This window comes from Lissotriton vulgaris, chromosome 8 (assembly GCF_964263255.1).
Source record: "Lissotriton vulgaris chromosome 8, aLisVul1.2, whole genome shotgun sequence".
NCBI lineage: Eukaryota > Metazoa > Chordata > Amphibia > Caudata > Salamandridae > Lissotriton > Lissotriton vulgaris.
This window is the reverse complement of record NC_141696.1, coordinates 209,070,385-209,090,284: the sequence shown is the minus strand read 5'-3', so window position 1 is coordinate 209,090,284 and position 19,900 is coordinate 209,070,385.

Sequence of the window (19,900 nt, the reverse complement as noted above, 5' to 3'; positions counted from 1 at the left end):
AGATTTACAAGCCCCTTACGCCTCTTTTACGTCGCTGTTGCATCACCTTGGTGACGCAGCGGCGGCGCAAAAGATGCGCCATGGTGCGGGGTATTTACAACGTGACACATCTGGGAGATGCGTCATGTTGTAAAGCCCTGCACCATAAGGAGGAGTTCTGGCTCAGCGAGGGGGGCATTCCTGCACAGGAACGCCTCTTAAAATTGGCTGAGTGAAATTGACAAGATTTCACTCAGTCACTTTTAGGCCAATGCTGCGTCAAAATCCTGGGCCTGCTTGAAGCATGCGTAAGGCTTGACGCAGCAATGGACAGATAGGGCCCCCCAGAGCATTGCTGGAGCTGCGTTGCGCTTGCGATGCAACTCCAGCAATGCGCCGCCTTTACGGCATCTGTGCCGTTTTTACCCCATGGTGCGCCGCATTGCAAATGCGGTGCACCACGGGTGGCAGGGCTGCGGCGCACAATAACTGGCGCATCCCTGGGGATGCATAAGTTATTGTAAATCTGCCCCAATGTTTTTCTTCTCAGCGGAAGAGGTGAGTCACTGGCTAGATGCCAGATCTCCAAGGGGAAGACGTCTGGTGCCCTCCACGGCCTCCACTGGAGCGACAATAACAAAGATGCCACTACAGGGATGTAGGCACCCTACAAGTGAAGGACCGGGTTTTAGAACCCAGTGGCATCAGGGAAAACGGCTGATGCCTTCGAGTTCCCCTGCCTTGGCAAACAGAGACACAGGACACTTCTTGATGACATCAAAGACCAAAGTTTATTGGCTGCAACCAGGAACAGAGGTCTACGAAGCACAGCACGGGTGGTTCGCTAGAGACTGCACACATTCAATGAGCGGAGCATGGTCTTTTATGCCAAAAATCAAGACTCAGGCAACATTCCAAATTAGCATTGGGTTCATACAAACTGACCAATAGGAACATGACATTTTAAAAGTGGCGTATGACAACAATCCCACTTTCTGTTGTCCAGCCCACCAGAAATGACTAAACACATTCCAATATTCCTGTTCGATCAGGCCGGACAAACCCATCATAAAACCCTCAACCCAAATCAGTGATTATGTCATAAAGGAAGGAGCAGAAACAGATTGGAAACAAGATAAAAAGGTGGGTGCAGTGTACTGTAAACTCTGGCATGTCCTGCTCTTTGATCTTTATCTGACCAGCTGCTTAACAAGGAATTGGCTCAGCGGGGTCAGCCTCGGGCAAGGGAGTCAGTTCGGCCAGGTCATTCAGAAGTCAGCTAAGGTGTATGTGTCCCAAAGACTCGTTCAGCCGCAGTCATCGGCCTATGTGAGGGCAAACACAGAAAATGGCTGCCGCACACAAAATGGAACCCGAAGGTTCAAACGAAATCCCTGAATACGTAGTGTTCTCATTGATCGATTAATGCGAAAACACTCGCACACACTACACTCGTGATTTGCGGTCTGCTGACACCAAAATCGTCTATTTCCGACGATCTTTATTGAACGGGTTCGAACCACCGAACCTCACCCACAAACTACGGAACTACAGGCCCTCCTTTTGCCCTTACATAGGCAACAGACCTAAACCCATGTCAATCTGAATCTGGATCTATATTCATCAGATCATCGATATGTTGCTGTAGCATCATCCTATTACTTAGTACCTCTCTCTGGACAGGTCTCCTTGCACACGAAGTAGCACAGAGGCCTCAATAGCAGGAGCACACTGTACACAGAGACAGAACAGGAAAAGGATAGCTAAGACCATCCCAATGACCATCTTCCAACCCCAAGTGGATATCAATCCCCATAACCATCCCTTCAATGACCAATCTTCTATATCCAAATGGACAGAATCGGAGATCTTATGTAACTTGGAAATGGCCTGGAAGACTGACGGAGCGTTGTCTGGAATGAAAACGCAGCAGCAGCTCGATTGAATCAGTTTACATACTCCACCTCGATCTGCTAGTATGACATCAAGGGCAACTCTATTTTGAAGTGTCATAAGTCTATCCGACTGAAGCTCAGCAGTCAAGTTACTAAGGACACCAGCAGTTTTGACTATGGTGGACTCAACCACTCTCGTCAACTGGCGAATATTCCTGCTATTAGCCATTGGTCCCCAGAACGGCAGAAAACCCTAAAAGAAATCTCCCAACTCTTGCCCTGCAGTGTCTTCTTGACTAACGACACCTCTAGCAACTCTCGTCTTATGGTAATCTGCCGCAGCTGTAAAAGTGGGAGGCAACAGGAAAGAAACAAAACATGTGCCCGAAAAATCAGGGGGCAACCATGTATACGCTTTGTCATAACAAACAAAGTAGATACCCTTAGTGGCTAAGAATGCTGGGGAAGACTGAGACGTAAATACATAAGTATCAGTACAAACGCTCTTCCCTAGCTGAGCTCTCGGATTCTTGCCATTACCCTGCAGACAATAGCGACCCTGATGGGGCACTATCCAAATCGGTGGAGAACTCTTCACTTGCTAGGTAACACTCAGACTAACTCCATACCCAGTAATATCCCAACCACTATATGGTTGCTTCTCATCTGTCGGAATAGTTTCAACGGCATTAGTCCCTTTAACCATGTCGACTATGCCTCTAGCAACAGCACTATACTTCGGATTGTCCTTTGGTGAACATAGGGGATAAACACTATGGGCATAAATGAACATCGTTCTGTAAGCTCAAATCGAACCATTCAAACTAAAAGGCAAAACCAAGTACGGAATACCCTTATCAGTCGTATGGGGCATTAGACCACAGATCCAACAGTTTGTCGTGTTCATCACTAACTGGTGTTGGTGCAAAAGTTGAATAAAGGAATTGTTGGCAAATTCCAGTCGTCTAACTACCTCATGTTCAGGCAAAGGATAAAAAGAATGAGAAGAAATAGTAGGTGGAGGTATAGGTTGCACAGTGGGAATAAACGTCACTTTAAAAGACAATGTCACATAACCAATCAAAAATATCATTAAACTCAATAGCAAAAGTAAACACGGTATTAAAAAACTTTTCTTTGATATCAGTTTGCATATCTTCTTTTTAAAAGCAATTGTCCTTGCAGGTCTCTCCAACTCGAAGAAATCCATCTAACTAAATATGCTGCTCGCGATGGTAGGGTGTTCTATGCTAAGGAATACCTCTGTCAACCCAGGGCAACTCCCTTAGGCCAACCAGAACCTTTGTCCTAGTGTCTCAGGCTTGCACTCCAAAGACTTGGCACCGCGACCCTACAGCTGAACCCGGATGGCGGTTCAAAAAACAAAAATGAGTAGATCCTCGGTGGAGAGTTAACCTGCTAACAGAAAAATCATAAAAACTTTTATTTGTACTTTATCTGTACCACGACTCTTGGTCACAAATTGTAACTGTCCTTTCCAGGAAATGTTTGAACCTTAAACAACAAATCAGGCTCAGTAGTGTTCAATCGATTCGAAGGAGGCACAGCTTCTTGTAAAATATCGTCACTTTCCTTCTCAGAGTTCGTACCAATCAGACTAGCATCGCTGAATGGCAAAAATCGTGGAACAGTTTCGATTTCAGAGTCTGGAAGTCCCTCCTGGACCCACTGATCGTACGGTAAGGGCAATGGTGCTCGCTTACAGTGTACGCCGTGGATCCAGTTTTTCTTGCCTTGCACTCGAACTGCAGAACGTGTAGACAGGAGCACTTGGTAGGGTCCTGTGCAGTGGGCTGATCGTTCTTGCTCCGCTGAAAATTCTTGATGAAGATCCAACTGCCAGGTTCAATTGCGTGGCCTGGATCCTCAGAGCTTGTGGCAGACTATCATGCACCTGTTGATGTAAAACACGCAGTTTAGTCGTCAGTTCGCGCAAGTAATCAAGCAACACAGGGTACTCAATTTTGCTGAACCTAGTTGGCCTTGGCACACCCCAAATATTTGCTGGGCGACCAAAGACCACCTCCTATGGACTCAGACCCATTCTCGAATGCACAGTCATTCTTGTGGACAAAAGCGCTAAAGGCAAAGCATCTGGCCACTGTAGACCAGTGCTCGCTTGGATTTTGGCTAACTTTAGCTTTAAAGTGCCATTATAGCACTCGACTAAACCAGCTGATTGGGGGTGATTTGCAGTGTGGAATTTCTGCTGGATTCCTAGTCCCTCACACGCTCTCTTCATGACTTGACCCACAAATTCACTCCCATTGTCACTCCAGATAATTCTCGGCATTCCAAATCTAGGGAAAAATTCCTTTATCAGGACTTTCGCTGTGGATAAGGCAGTATTGCCCTTAAGGGGATAAGCTAGAAAAGGAGCAAACAACCACTAAAACATATTTCAAGTTGTTGCATCTCTCCATGTGGATACAATCTAGCTGCAAAGCCTTGAACGGATACGTAGGAGGAGCAAAATGACCAGCTGGTGTTGGAGTTCCCTTACCAGGATTGTACATCAAGCACACCATACAGTTCTTAACCAAGTTCTCTGCACATTTTGGAATTCCCGCATTCTGCCAAACCGGAGCCAACAACTTGCGAATCCCTTTCACGCTGATGTATGCCATGCCATGATCCATTGTAGCAACTGGAAGCACATACGCGTCAGGCAACAACCATCTCTGATGCTTGGACAAATCAGTCCAACAACCATTCGAGTCCAATCTACCCTTACATTCTCTCCATTCATTCAACTCTTTCTCTGTAGCTTCAGCTTGAATGGATTTCACACTCTCAATCGTATCTTCCCGCATACTCTTCTCTGGAACCCATCTCGCCGGACCTGCAAATGCATTCAACTCATCACATTTCTCGCAGTTTCTTTCGCAACTTCATCCGCAAATGCATTTCCGCAACCAACATCATCCGTAACTCTCTTATGGGCACTACATTTCACAATCGGTACTTGCAATGGCAAAGTAAGAGATTCAAGAAGTTCATTCACCAACTGCCCATGCTGTATCTTCGTTCCATGCGAAGTCAAAAATCCACGTTCACGCCACAAACGTCCAAAACTATGAGCCACACCGAATGCTTACTGGCTGTCAGTATACACATTCACTCAGTTTCCTTTCGCCAACACACATGCTCTTGTTAATGCAATCAACTCTGCTGCTTGTGCTGAATTATGTGGAATACGTGCAGCTTCAACAATCGTATGCAAAGTCGTAACAGCATATGCCGCAGTCGTATCACCATTCGGCAACTTAAAGCATGAACCATCAACCCACAAAGTACCGTCACACTCTGGAAGAGGAGTATCCCTTAAGTCTACTCTCCCTTTCGTTTCTTCTTCAGTTCTCAGAAAACAATCATGTTGTTCTTCAATATCATCTGTCTCAACTGAAATTGGCAACAACGTGGCTGGATTCAACGTGTTGCATCGTTTAATGTGCACATGACTCGCTAACAATGTCAACTCGTAACCCGACAACCGAGCACTAGTTAAATACTGTGTCTTGGTACGGTTCAACAAGGTATCCACTGCATGTGGAACCATTACCACTAACGTGTTGGCCATAACCAAACCAGCAGACTGTCAAATTGAAACAGCCGCTGCTGCTGCAGCTCTCAAGCAACTCGGCAACGCTCTAGCTACCGGATCTAAAGTCGACGAAAAGTAAGCACATGAGCACTGCTTATCGCCAAATTGCTGAGTCAACACTGACAATGCACATCCCTCTCTCTTGTGAACATAAAATGTGAAAGGCTTACTGTAGTCGGGGGTACCCAACACAAGAGCCGAACACAACGCATTGCGTAATTCGGAAAATCTCTTCTGACATTCGTCAGTCCAAGGAATAGGATTTGGAGTATCCCTAACAGTAAGGGCTATCAAAGGCTTTGCTAACAAGGAAAAATTAGGAATCCACTGTCTACAGTACGACGTAATACCCCAAAACGCACGTACTTCTCTCTGTGTCGTAGGCACACTCATTTTTGCAATAGCTTGAATTCTTTCTGGGGTTAGTTTTCTTCCATCCTTCGATAAGAGGTGACCTAAGTAGGTTACTTCTTGTCGACAATATTGCAACTTGGAGAGAGAAACTTTGTGATGAAAATCAGACAAGTGGCGTAACAATAACAAAGTGGCTTTCCTACAAATCTCTTCAGTATCAGCGGCAACTAACAAGTCATCAACATCTTGAATAAGGGCTGCACCATCAGGTAAAACCAACAGATCAAGTTGTGTTTTCAAAGCTTGGCTATAGATCGATGGACTTTCGCAAAAGCCTTGAGGAGCGCGCTTGAAGCGGAAACTTCGCCCTCCTAAAGAGAATCCAAAGATGTCCCTACTTTCCACGGCAATCGGGATACTGAAGAAAGCTGTAACAAAACCGGACAACTATTCTTGAAATGACCCTCTTCTTTGCAATACGCACACTGATTAGGCCCATACGGAAAACGCTGTTGAGAAGACTCGTTCCTTTGCGAGTTTCTCGAATATTGCTGAGGTTGCTGATAATCGCGCTGACTAGTAGTACGGGGTGGATAAGCTTGTTGTAGAAGAACTTTAGTCTTCAATTCTTTAGTCTTCTTATCCGCTTTCTCTAACTCATCTTTGCGCCTATTTTCATAGTACTGGGCCGTAGCTAAAATCTGCGCTGACGTGCAAACAGCCCAAGCACTCTCGGAATCCTTCAACTTAATGCACAACTCAGGAAGCAGATTATGCACAAATTTGTCAACGAACAATCTCTGGCCACCCTCAGTAGCCATATCCTGACCACTATGATCTACAAAGGTCTCTTCAAACCGCGTGAAAAAGTTGGACACAGTCTCGTCTTTCTTCTGCTTACATGCAGACATCTTGTCCCAATTAACACGCACTTCGGGCATCAAAGTCTTCATGTAATTAATAATTCTACCAGGAAGTTGAGTAATAAGATCTTCAGGCTTAGCACCTCCAACTTGTTCATCATCTGCAGCAACAATATTAACCCATGTATCACCCAATTCTTGATCATGATCCGTATGTCAAATCGTACTCCAGATAGGTTGTGGGACAACATTACCAAACAACATATCTATGTCCGCTAAATTCATGATACACGAAACCACAGTTTGAGTGAGCTCTTTATATTATCCCGCCGGATTTTTGCGCGGATCGGGTAAAGTCTGCTTAAGCGCTAGGACTTCAGCACGCTTCAAAGGAACATGTACCCATACTCGCTGAAAGTGTGGAAGAATAGGCGGATTAACAGTTGCATCACCAGCTCTCCAAACTGGAGGAACCTCTTGCATCGGATACTGATGCGCTTTTCTCCTAACTGATGAATCAGGCTCAAACAATCGCTCAGGAGGGGCATTATTACGGAACGACAACAACGTCGCAATTGCTCTCTCAACATCGAGGAGACTCACAATGGTCCCTTTCGCAAACTCGGAACGCACTCGATACAACTCTTCAGGTGCTTTACCTACTGCGTCAATCCATTGTTCATGGAGGAACACACACATCATTTCAATGACATATCGCTGTGTTGGTGCTTCCCATTGACGAAAAGCATCCATAACACTTCCAATATCGTACTGAGAAGTGCATGTAACCCATCTACGTGCCATGTGAACCAACACTGTACGATCATCTGTACCAGGCAACTGACTTCGTGATTGTCTACGCTCTTTAGCTGGAGACATACCCAATTGTCCCAACATAGGAGACAGAAAACCAGAAAAAGCAGCAGTCACTCACTGTCTAGTAGAAGGAGAAGATGGAAGAATAAGGGAAGACGGAACAATAGTAGAAGACTCCAAAGTCGGAACAGAAGGAGCATCATAGACAGGCGTAGGAGTAGCAGACAAAGGGGGAGGCAAAGTTGGCAGCCCCTGAGGAGGCTGCGCCAAAGGAACAGTAGCCAACGGAAGAGGAGCTGGCTGTGGAGGAATTACAGGTGGCACAACAACTGGACTTTGCACAACTACCACTGGTGGCGGTGGTGCCGTAGCACTTTGTGCATAAGGGGGTGGCGAACTCAATAGATGCATACGTATAAGGCCAAGGAAAACTCTGGACTACCAGATGCACAGCTTGTGGGCTATATGCCTTTTCAAAAGTTACCTTCTAACGTAATCATATAAGTTGGGTGAGTAATCACATTTCCTTTAATATACAAAGTTATACATACTCATGGAAAAACGTAATCAAAAAATTACTTGAAGTGCATTACTTTTTACAATCAAGCACTGATTTTACATATGAACTGAAAGACGTTCTTAAAATATATTCAACAAATGACATTGTTTTTCGAATTGCATTAATGAGCAAACAAGAAATTATTAAACTTATGTGCGTTTGTCCCAATGCATTTCGGGTTCAAACTGAACCCTTCTTCAGGGGTTGCACAGTTCAGGAATATATAATAAGAGTCTTGAGATGATGAGATTCTGATTCGAAGTCTCTACGGGACCTACAAGACAGCAACACATGGATTTGTATGCAACACTTACATTTCTTACATACAGCTCCAAAAGAAGAGAAAAGGCTAGGGAGCCACAAGAGGAACAGCCTTCACATGTGTGCAACAAAACGTGAATTCAAATGTGGAGTAATGCTAACAATAAAACCGGAAACCCTGCACAAAAAGAAAAGTGAAAAAGAATAAAAACCTCTGCCAAGATGCCGGTGATCAATAGTTCTGAAAACGTGGGAAAATGTACCAATCACCCTGTGCACAAAAACACAGCCAAGTATGTGGATTATTACTCACAGTGCCTAACAAACGCTGTAGCGTTGTTCACCTCGGACCTTTCCTCGAGGTACTAACTTTCCACACTGTACCCAAAATTCCTGTAAAGAATGACATTACTTTTGAGCTGTATGTAAGAAATGTAAGTGTTGCATACAAATCCATGTGTTGCTGTCTTCTAGGCCCCGTAGAGACTTCCACAAAGGCATTGTAATTTACAATGACAAAATAAACTCTCATAAATCTTTCTTGTCTTTCCCTGTTACTTTCCTGTCACTGACGTGTTTAGTGGAGATGAAAAACTCATTAACAAAACTTCCTTGTCATTACTTACACCTCCTTGGAACAAATGTCCTCATCAAGGAAAACTCCTGAAAATGCAAAGAGGACTCTTCAGAATCTGTTACTGATGAAAATTCCCAGTAGTAGTCAGGTGTTACAATTTACGCAAACAGCCATGTAAAAGCGTGAATTTCGAGACACGAAAAGGTAACACCCAAATGCATTTGCAAATTACAATAGTACCATTATTTGGATTGACAAGCGAGCAGAGAGTGTTTACACTTATAAAAAAGAGCCCATGAAAAAAGTTGTAAAGTGTTTCCGACTCTATTACCCGGTAAATACCACTCCATTTCGATAACGCTAACTGGATTAGACATTCTTATGTAAAATATATGTGACCATTAACAAAAGAGAGAAGAAAATATACAAAAATAGATATATATATATATAATAAAACGGAATCCAGGAGAGTCTAACTTACAAAGAAGGGGCCTCTCTCTCTCTCTATATATATAGTTATAAAAATCAGCTAGATCAAGATACCTTACTCTGACTTGTTCAATGAATTTAATTGAATTGCACTAACAAATGGCAAGTTACAAGGGTCAGTCCGCTCACAGAAGGAATATCTTATAAACTATGTTCGATTGAATGTCCACATGTAGATATGTAGATAGGTATTTTTTGTTATTAATTTATGGACCTTAAAAATGATGTCTGTTTCCCTTCTTTTTAATTGTTGTCTGTACAGATGGATTGTGAATAGCCCTAGTCCTGAAGAGGCCAGAATTGATTGGCTGAAACGCGTCGACTATAAAGAGACAGCAGATACATATAAATAATTTTGATTAATTTGAATAGTGTGTTGAGGGATCTTTAAGACATTGGGTTTAAATTAGTTCTACCTAATTGTTTTCCTCATATGAGTCTGCGTGATCTCAATAGGAATGTCTGTTTTATGTTTTGGTGAGACATCCTAACTCGAAACGAAGGGCTTCTATTCTATTGTATATATGTAAAAATTATTTGTATATACAAACGTGTTTGGAAATCAGAAATGAGAGATATATAAACTTTCTTATTTGAAAAAATAAAAATCATTCAGTAATAACCTTTAACGTGTTTGTGGGTCATGACGAGATAGGAGACTATAAAAGAGATAAATAAACTTAGTGTGGTCACAGTGATATAAACACTAATATAGGGAGTACTTTATTTTTACTCCTTATTATTTCAAATTACAATACATACCGTATAACCAAGGTACCAATTTCTTATTTGAGGCAGGCCTCTGAGACAACACATAAATAAAAGGCATTGTAATTTACAATGACAAAATAAACTCTCATAAATGCGAGACCTATTGCATTGCAAATAATTGAAAAGTAGTCAGCTTTACTGTACTCTCATAGATGGAATGTGCGTTTCAGTGCCTAGAAGCCGCGCATTTCAACAGTTCTCTTTCTTGTCTTTCCCTGTTACTTTCCTGTCACTGACGTGTTTAGTGGAGATGAAAAACTCATTAACAAAACTTCCTTGTCATTACTTACACCTCCTTGGAACAAATGTCCTCATCAAGGAAAACTCCCGAAAATGCAAAGAGGACTCTTCAGAATCTGTTACTGATGAAAATTCCCAGTAGTAGTCAGGTGTTACAATTTACGCAAACAGCCATGTAAAAGCGTGAATTTCGAGACACGAAAAGGTAACACCCAAATGCATTTGCAAATTACAACTTTTTTCTTTACGGAAAAACCTTTCTTTATGAAAAATTCATTTTATTCTCCCATATCGTTTGAGAGAGTTTCTTACACTTCCTGGGCCGAATACATATTTTTTACTTTTGACCTTTTCGAGCATATTAGAGGAGAACTTCCTGTAAAGGTGCATGCATTCATATATCCTTCAGATTGGAGCACTTCCTGAGAGGCCAGTTATGCAGATGGGACAGGTTGTTGTTCGAAAGCACTGTTGCGGGTTGAAAATGACTGTGTATACGTTTTGATTTATCATTTTCATTTAGGATGCATAGGGTGTTGCACATTCCAATATCAATTGCATCTAAGGAAAATTCCAGTGAAAAGAGAAACAGGTTGAATTTTGTCAGTGGAAATGGATCTGCCCCGCCATCGTTTCCATATGCTCTATATGGTATTCCCTATTATATGCATTTCTTAAGCCTGCTCTCCATCTCTTTCTGAGGGTAATCACCAGGGGCTCCATTGCAAGAGCGAATAGAAGTGGGGACAGTGGGCCTCCCTGCTGGGTACCCCTTTGTTGTTTGAAGCAATCCGATACCTGATCCCGGAGGCGCACCCTCAAGGTCTAGTGACAGTATTCTCATCCATGCTATATACTTTTCCCCTAGTCCCATCTTTCTGAGCACTGTCCACATGTAACTCTATTCCACTGAGTCAAAGGCCTGTTGAATATTCAGGAGGCATAGTGCCCAGCTCTCTTCCCAGAGATGTGGTGCATGCCAGATATGTGCAAGTCTGCGCAGATTGTGTGTGGTTTTTCCGTCCGGGGATAAGTCGGGACTAGTTCGAATAGACCAGTCGGGACAAATACGGCTGGAGACATGCCGCCAATATGGTGCTTAACATTTTTTCATCAATATTCAGGAGAGAAAGGGGCCTATAGGAGCTTGGGGAAAGGTGCTCTCTCGCTGGCTTGGGGATCATAGACACTAGTGCTTCCATCATGGTTTTAGGGAGCTCCCTGTGAACCAGGGCTTCATTGAACGCTTCAAGAAGGCGGGTAGCCAGCTGCGGGGCAAATGTTTGATAAATCTCCACTGAGAGCCTATCACTTTCAGGGCACTTCTCTGGTTTCAGCCTTTTAATCAATGCAAGCACTTCTTCCCTGGAAATCAGTGCCCTTAAAGCCTCTGCATCTTCCTCTCCCAGAGAGGGAAGCGTCAGCCCTCCAAAAAAATCCTGCAGTCCATGCGGTCGAACCTGTATGTCAGTTGTACATGCATTATGTAAATGGGTCGCTAATTCCTTTAGAATCAAGTCTTGTGTGTATATCATGTTCCCTTCACCATTTCGGAGTTGTAGGATGGGTGTGTGTTCCTTCTCCATCTCAATCAATCACGCAAGAAGAGCTCCTGACCTGTCCCCCTCCATGAGAAGTCTTTGTCTACAGATGGTGTACCTGCATTTTTCTAGCCTGGTCCAGGCATCTAGTAACTCTCTGTGGATCCGTGTCCATTCGGCCATACCGGCAGGCGCCTTGTATAGGGCAACATCCTGTGCATTAAGCTGTTGGTCTAGAGTTGTAATATCGTTCTTTAGCTGGTGTTTTACCTCATATGTTTCCGCATGCAAACCCACCTCAGGACCATCTGAATGGCCTCCCACTCTGTGGATCTATTAGCTGTCGACCTCCTGTTGTCTTCAAAGTAGAGTTGTAAGGCCTCTGTTACTTTGTGTGCACATGGGGGGTCTGTGAGTGCTTCAGCCCTAAGTCGCCAGATGGGAATGGCCGGCCAACCCAGTTCACTTTTCAAAGTAGGTAATAGTGGTGCATGATCAGACAGATATTGTGGTAGGAAGGATATTCCATCCATGGTATCAGAGAGACCAGATTTGAGACTGAAGTGATCAATTCGAGTGAATGTGTTAGCAGCTGGAGTGTAACAGGGAAACTCTCGATTGGTAGGGTTACATGCACTCCATTCGTCTCAAAGCTGCATGCCCTGCAGAATGGTATTAAGTGATCTCAATATATAGGTTTTGTATTATCTCTAGGAGGTTCTATCTAATGCTGCATCAAAGATGCAATTGAAGTCCCCAAAAAGAAGGAGTTCTGTTCCCATGTATGGTGTCGCCCCTTTTAGGATTGATGGAAAAACATCAGGGCTGTCTGAGTTAGGGGCATAAACATTAACAATACAGATCTCCCTCCCTCCCCACCTCCCGAATAAGAAGACATACTTCCCATATAGGTCCAGGACGTAGTGCAGGTGTTGGAAGAGGAATCCCGGTGCCACCCACACCAGTGTCCCTCATGCGAAGCCTGAGTAGGAGGTGGCATACAGTTGGCCCCGCCATCGTTTCCATATGCTCTATATGGTATTCCCTATTATATGCATTTCTTAAGCCTGCTATTGCTTTTCTGTACCGCTTTAAAAATGAGTGCACTTTGCAACGTTTTTCTAGGCCCACCATCCCCCGAACATTCCAATTAAGCATCTTCAGCGTTTGCATTGACATGGTTGTTTTTCTGTGTGTGACTTATTTCTGCCGCACTTCCCCAGATAGGTTTGACCTTTCGTCCCAGTAGTTTGTGTGACATAATTCAATCAGCGCAAACCTAAAACGTCCCCAATAAACTGAAAGAACATTTAAAACTGAACAATCCCAACCCCCCCTCCAACCCCATGGGCAGATGTGCGAATTGCGATGTTTATGTTGCAACTAGAAAAAGAAGCACATACCGCCCCATTCCTCCCCCACTCAGAAAACATTATAACATCTTTGACATAAATGTCCAAGGGCTGGAACCTAGTCCGGCCTCGTCTAATGAGTAAGTAGTGATATCTATTGAGTGCTGTGCTAGAGAACTGGCTGTGTCTGAGTGCGAGATTGCTCTCCAGCGTCCCAGGCAGGCCTGAACTCTGTTTGGGGGCATCACTACTCCTGCGGTTGCCCTTCCCCCTGTTATGAATAGTGATCAGCATGATATTCCACATATACATACAGAAGAGAAAAAGAAGAAAAAAAGGAGACATAGGAACCTGCTCATACCATCCCCGCTTACAAGTCTCTTGGGGATCCCACCAGCATACAATTAATGACTGAACAAATCTGTACAGCTATCTCTTAGGCTTTCAACATTCAGTGTTCGTTCATGTCTGTTGCCTGGATCGCCGGCCCCAGCCTCTAGGTCTGTTTATGTGTTGTTTTTAAAACAGGTACATGAAAGGCATTGCCATTTACAATACCAATAGCTTAAACTCTCGGAAATGTGAGACCTATTGCATTGCAAATGCGTTCTACATTTTTTTTAAAAAAAAGCTATAGGAAAGATCGTGTCCTGCATGCAACAGAAGACAGGACACAGCTATTTGAAAAAATAGTGCTCGGAGGCTGGAAATGAAACCCTACCGAGCAACAACACCCGTAACAGGGGGTGTTGCCATCGGAGGTAAAAAAATGAGACAAGGCGATAATAAGGAGGGACCACTAAGCCTTTTGATCAATGAACAGCCAGAGTTTACAGTGGAAAATGGCACAAGCCAATGAAAAATGTGGGAGGAGAATGTCCGGAGCTTCAAGTCCCTACCTTAATACAATATGCTTCGCAGAGCAGTGAATGCACTTCCAAGACTCGACCTAATAGTACAGAAAGACTGTCTATCTTGGAGATGCAGGCCAGAGACACCCATAAAGGAACTCTGGGAAGTTTGGAACCTATGAACGCGGCCCGCCTGCACAAGATCTAGCTTACTCTTATCTAGCCCCTCCAGCCTGACTGAAGGCTAGATATTAGGGCCAGGTTTAGGACGGTGCAACCAGTGTGACCACACCAGGTGCTGACTTTGGATGGTGTTGGATCTAGCCCTGATCTTTTGACTGGGTGAGAGTATTCTGCTTAATTCAGAAACTCTGTCCATCACCACCCCTTATTGTTAAATACTTTGGATGGGGGCACCAGCAATTATATCGCAAAAATAAAAATGTTGAGATAACTCTGGTGATTAATTTTCTTCCTAGAGAGAGATGGATATTTGTCTAGTAGACGTTTTGACTCATAGTAAGGTAGCGCAGAGGTTTAATATGCCTGCTGCAAAGAACATGTACCATTCAGATCAAAAAGTGCATATAATGTAAAAAGGTCAGTGGATTGTTGCTTTTATCTGACAGATTATTTGCTACTTGCAGTTTATAAATTATTATTCTAACATCGAACAGTGAGCTACTAACGGTCACCACAGAGCTGCGTGCAAATTGCAAGGTTTACATTAGAGCATAATGTTTTTCCCCAGTCTTTCGTTATCCTAATGTTGGAACAAGTGATAATTTTGATAGAAATCAATTCTGATTACTAAAGAAAATCCCCAACCCAAGTGTTACATCTTAAACTCTTATTTTGTGCTTCTCCAGACGAAGCACTTTTAAACTATCCTGCCTACCAGGAGGATGACATGTGACTACTACACCTTATAGTCCTCTGTGATGTGACATTTCCTATTCACTGATTTACACACCTATGATTGATTGTCTCTTATAGTGTGTTTCATGTAAAGTACCCTGTACTGATATGAGTGGTGGCGGCGTTATAAAACTAATTAAATACATCTGAGATAGAGCGGTTATGGAGACTTTAGGGGAGTGTTAAAGGGTGGTAGCGTGGGAATCTGTGGTGGAGGTGCTCTCTGGGAGGCGCCAACAAACACTGTTGCACTGGGTGCCACCGCGCTAAAGCCAGCCCGGCTAGACATAGCCTGGAGCTAGAGGTAGTGTTGTTTTACTAGATGGAAAAGGAGCCTCTAGTGGCCACTTCTGAGTACTGCGCATTAACTTTTATTGACTGAGTGGAGGAAACACGTGGACTGGAACTGTCAATTAAACAATCTATAACTTTTCATTTTTTGTGGCTTCAGCCTTTTTTTAATCATAAAGTATTTCTGATTTTCTGGAATTGGTCTGGAAACTTTACTGATCGGTGTCTTCATGTAAGTGTTGTGAGGGTATTGTTATCCCTTGATACACATTCTCTTAGAAATTGAAATTAAAAGTGATGTGTAATGGGGCATGGCTACCCAGAGGCTTCCCCACGCTAGGACGATAAGAGCTGTGGTGGAAGACAGAAGGCATCTTAATGGATAGATGGGAATAACCAAGGGGCATATTACCAAGCAATAGCGATAATTATCGCTATTGCTTGGTTAGAGACAAAAATTTACCGCTGAGCTGCGGCGATTTTTATCGCAAATAAACCTTGGTATTACCAAGGTTTGTCGCAAATGCGATAAAAATCGGCCGCAATGCATGAATACCGCTGAAAAGTCTGTGATATTCATGCATTACCGAGTTAATGCTCTTAGCCATGTTATCCACCTCCCATTGGATAACATGGCTAAGAACTGCTCAGGGCAGGTGTTAGCTTTTGGAGATGTTCGCGCTTAGCACGAATATCTCCAAAAGTTGGTAATAGGAGATAGCGATGTTAGCGACTGTTTCCAGTCGCTAACATCTTGGCACGCCCACTTTGCATATCATTAGTGATAAATATCACTGACATCCAAAGTGGGGCCCAAGATGGTCGCTATCTCCTACTAGCTGTCGCTAACTGGTGTTAGCGACAGCTAGGTAATAGGGAGATAATTTTATCTCTGCTTTCTTGGCTTTTAAAGCCAAAAAGTGGAGATAAACCCCCTTCAAGTCTTCAGCTTTTTCCAGAATATGAGTTCATTTTGCTGCCCTCTATGATACAGCGGGAGCTCATTCCACAGTTTTGGAACCAAGTGGGAGAAAGGTCTGCCGCCCCATCTAGATTTTTAGATTCTAGTGGTGCTGAGGAGGTGTGAGTGAGAGGACCTTAGAGATCTCGAGGGGGCATAAGCCAAGATCAGGGATTTCAGTTTGGGTGGGCATTTGTTATTTTGTGCCCTGTGAGCGATACGAAGGGCTTTAAATTTTACTCTTGACGCTACTGGAAGCAAATGAGTAGATTCAAGGGTTCTCTAACTGGCGCTTGTCTATGGAGTTTGAGCTGGAGCCTGGCCGACACATTCTGCACCTTCTGGAGCCTCTTAATCACATACTTGGGAGAGCCCAGGTATAGGGAGTTCCCATAGTCCAGATGGGAGACTATTAAAGACTGCATGACTGTTTTCTTAAGTTGCTCCGGGATAAGTGCCAATATCTTTCTGAGCATCCTTATGAGTCCAGATCATGAGTTTGGTCTTTTCAACATTCAATTTTAGGAAGCTGTTCGACATCCGGTTGGCCAGTTTGTTCAGGCAGGAGCCCAATGAAGAGTCTCCCTGATGGTGGTACTGGGATAGAGCAACGATCAGCTGGGTGTCGTTCGCGTACGAAATGCCTAGGATGTCAAGCTCCTGTATAATGTTGGCAAGCTGCCTAACATATATATTAAATAAGGTCGCGCTTAGGGCGGAGCCCCACGGCACTCCAGACTTTAAGGGCAGACTGTCAGAGAGGCAGGCCTGATCCATAACTTGGAGTGACCAATCATCTAGAAAGGAGCATAGCCACTCCAAGGCTCTGTCCTGGACACCTATTTCCTTCAAGCTATTTTTTAGCAAGGCATGGTTGACGGTGTTGAACGCTGCACTAAGGTCAAGCAGCATGATCGCGGCTACCGTTCCGTCGTCAAGTAAGATTTTGAGTTCCTCTGTGACAGCCAAGAGTGCAGCTTCTGTACTATGGAGGGTACAATAGCCAATTTGCGTCGGATGGAGAAGTGCGTTCTTCTCCAGGAATTTGACGAGAGTTTGGTTGACATGCCTTTCCAGGAGTTTGCCCAGGAGAGGTAGAAGGAAGATGGGTTAAAGTTTCCTCAAATAATCTGGGTCCAGACCAGGTTTTTTAAAAATTGGTTTTATTATGGCGTGTTTCCAGGCCTTGGGGACCGACCCTGATTCAAGAGATTTATTAAGTATTTTCACTAGACGGGGGAGGACAACCTCCGTCACCTTCAGGATAGCATGTGGGGGTGCCGAGTCCAGAGGGGAGCCTGACTTGATGGATTTGAGCAAGTTAAGAGTAGCTTCCTTATCAAGGCCAGTGAAGTGTGTAAGACTAAGAGAAGTAGCTGGGACACTGACCATGGGGACTCGGCTAGAACAGGCTGAGGAATGTTTTGAACACTTTTTTTCTGAAAGAAAAACACTATTTGGTTGCGCATTCCTATCGAGGCCTTTGGGGGCCATTAGTTTCTTGCGGTGTGGTCAAGTTTTTTACTACTTTAAACAGTTCTTTGGGAGAATTAAGTGCCTTGATGATTTTCTTCTCATAATTTAAGGCTTGAGCCAATTTTAGTTCTTTATGATAGCGTCTGATCGAGGCTTTGTAGTTTGTTTTTTTATCTGGGTCAAACTCTTTTCTCCAATCCCTTTCTCCTCTCTTGCAGACTTTTTTTAAGGAGAGCAGATGCTTATTAAACTATAGGGCTTTCTTGGTCTGGTATGTTTGAGAGGGCATTTTTTCAGGGGGCACATGTCGCTAGAGACTTGCTGATCCAGTTATCCCATCGTTTCGAGTCTTCTTCTGGGCCGAGGTCCAGGTTGGGCAAGGAGTGCTTCAGGACATTAGACCAGAGATCGGCGTGGATCCATGACCAATTTCTAGTAGTGGTGGACTGGACCTTGCTTTTGGCCTGTCTGGCCGGGTATGATAACCCAAATCGAATAAGGCAATGATCAGACCAGGGAACTGGGGTAACCTCTAACACCCAGATAAGAGGGTCATGTGGAGGGGCGAGGCGGGGCGGTGGGGGGCGGTGACGGTAAGAGGGTCCAGGAGGGAAATGGAATAATCCTTAAGAAAAGAAAGCTGGTGGGTCTGCATCTAAAACAGTCAGGGGGCCCAGGGGAAAATAGAATAATCCTTAAAAAAAATAATATTGAGTGTGACTATGGCAGGCAAGTGGGTCCAGGGTGAGTGCATTTGGCAGACAAGGAGGTTCAGTTGGAATTTGAATAATCCATAAAAAATGCATGATGGTATGTGTACACCTATGGAAGGCAGGGACAGCAGAGGGAAATGGAAAAAACCTTCAATCATTAATGCTGGTGTGCGGCTATGGCAGGCAGGGGGCCAGGGGGAAATGGAATAATCCTTAAAAAATTAATGCTGGTGTGCGCCTATGGCAGGCAAGAGAGTCCAGGGGGAATTGGAATAATCCTTAAAAAATTAATGCTGGTGTGCATGCACATATGGAAGGCAGGGGGCTTAGGGGGAAATAGAATAATTCTTAAAACATTATTGCTGGTGTGTGGCTGTGGCAAAGGGGTCAAGGGGGAAATGGAATATTTCTTAAAAAATGTATGCTGGCGTGTGCCTATGGCAGTCAAAGAGGTCCAGAGACTAAATCAAATAATCATTAAAAATTGAATACTAGTGTGTATCTCTGGCATGCATGGGGTTCCAGGTAAAATGGAATCATCTTTAAAAAATGAATGCTGGTGTGTGCCTATAGCAGGCAAGGGGGTCCAGGGGAAATGGAATAATCCTTAAAAATGAATGCAGGTGTGTGTGCACCTCTTGGGGTAGGGGGCCAAGGGGGAAATGGGATAATCATTAAAAAATGAATGAGGGTGTGTGCCTATGGCAGGCAAGAGCGTCGAGGGGGGAATGGAATAATCAATAAAAAATGAATGATGATGGGCACCTATGGCTGGAAAGATGGCCCAGACAGGAATAGAATAATGCTTAAAAAAGGAATACTGGCAAAATAGAATAGGCACGATAATCCAGGGGGAAATGGAATAATTCTTAAAAAACTTAAATCTGTTGTGTGCCTATGGCAGACAAAAGGGATCAGGGGGAGCTGGAATAATCCTTAACCAAATTAATACTGGTGTACACCTATGTCAGGCAAGCGGTTCCATGGGAAAATGGAATAATGTTTTAAACATTGAATGCTGGTGTGCACCTATGGCAGGTAAGGGGTTCCTGGGGAAATTGAATAATTCTTAAATAATAACTGCTGGTATGCATCAATGGCAGGCAAGAGGGTCCAGGAGAAATGGAATGGTCCTTAAATATTAATGCTGGTGTGCACCCTGGCAGTCAAGTGCATCCAGGGTGTGCACCTATGGCAGGCAAGATGTTCCAGGGGGAAATTAAATAGTCCTTAAAAAATGAATGCTGTTGTGAACCTATGGAAAGCAAGTGCTTCCAGGTGTGTACCTATGGCATGCAAGATGGTCCGGGGGAAATGGAATGATATTTAAAAAAGAAATGCTGGTATGTGAGCTGTGCACCCATGGCA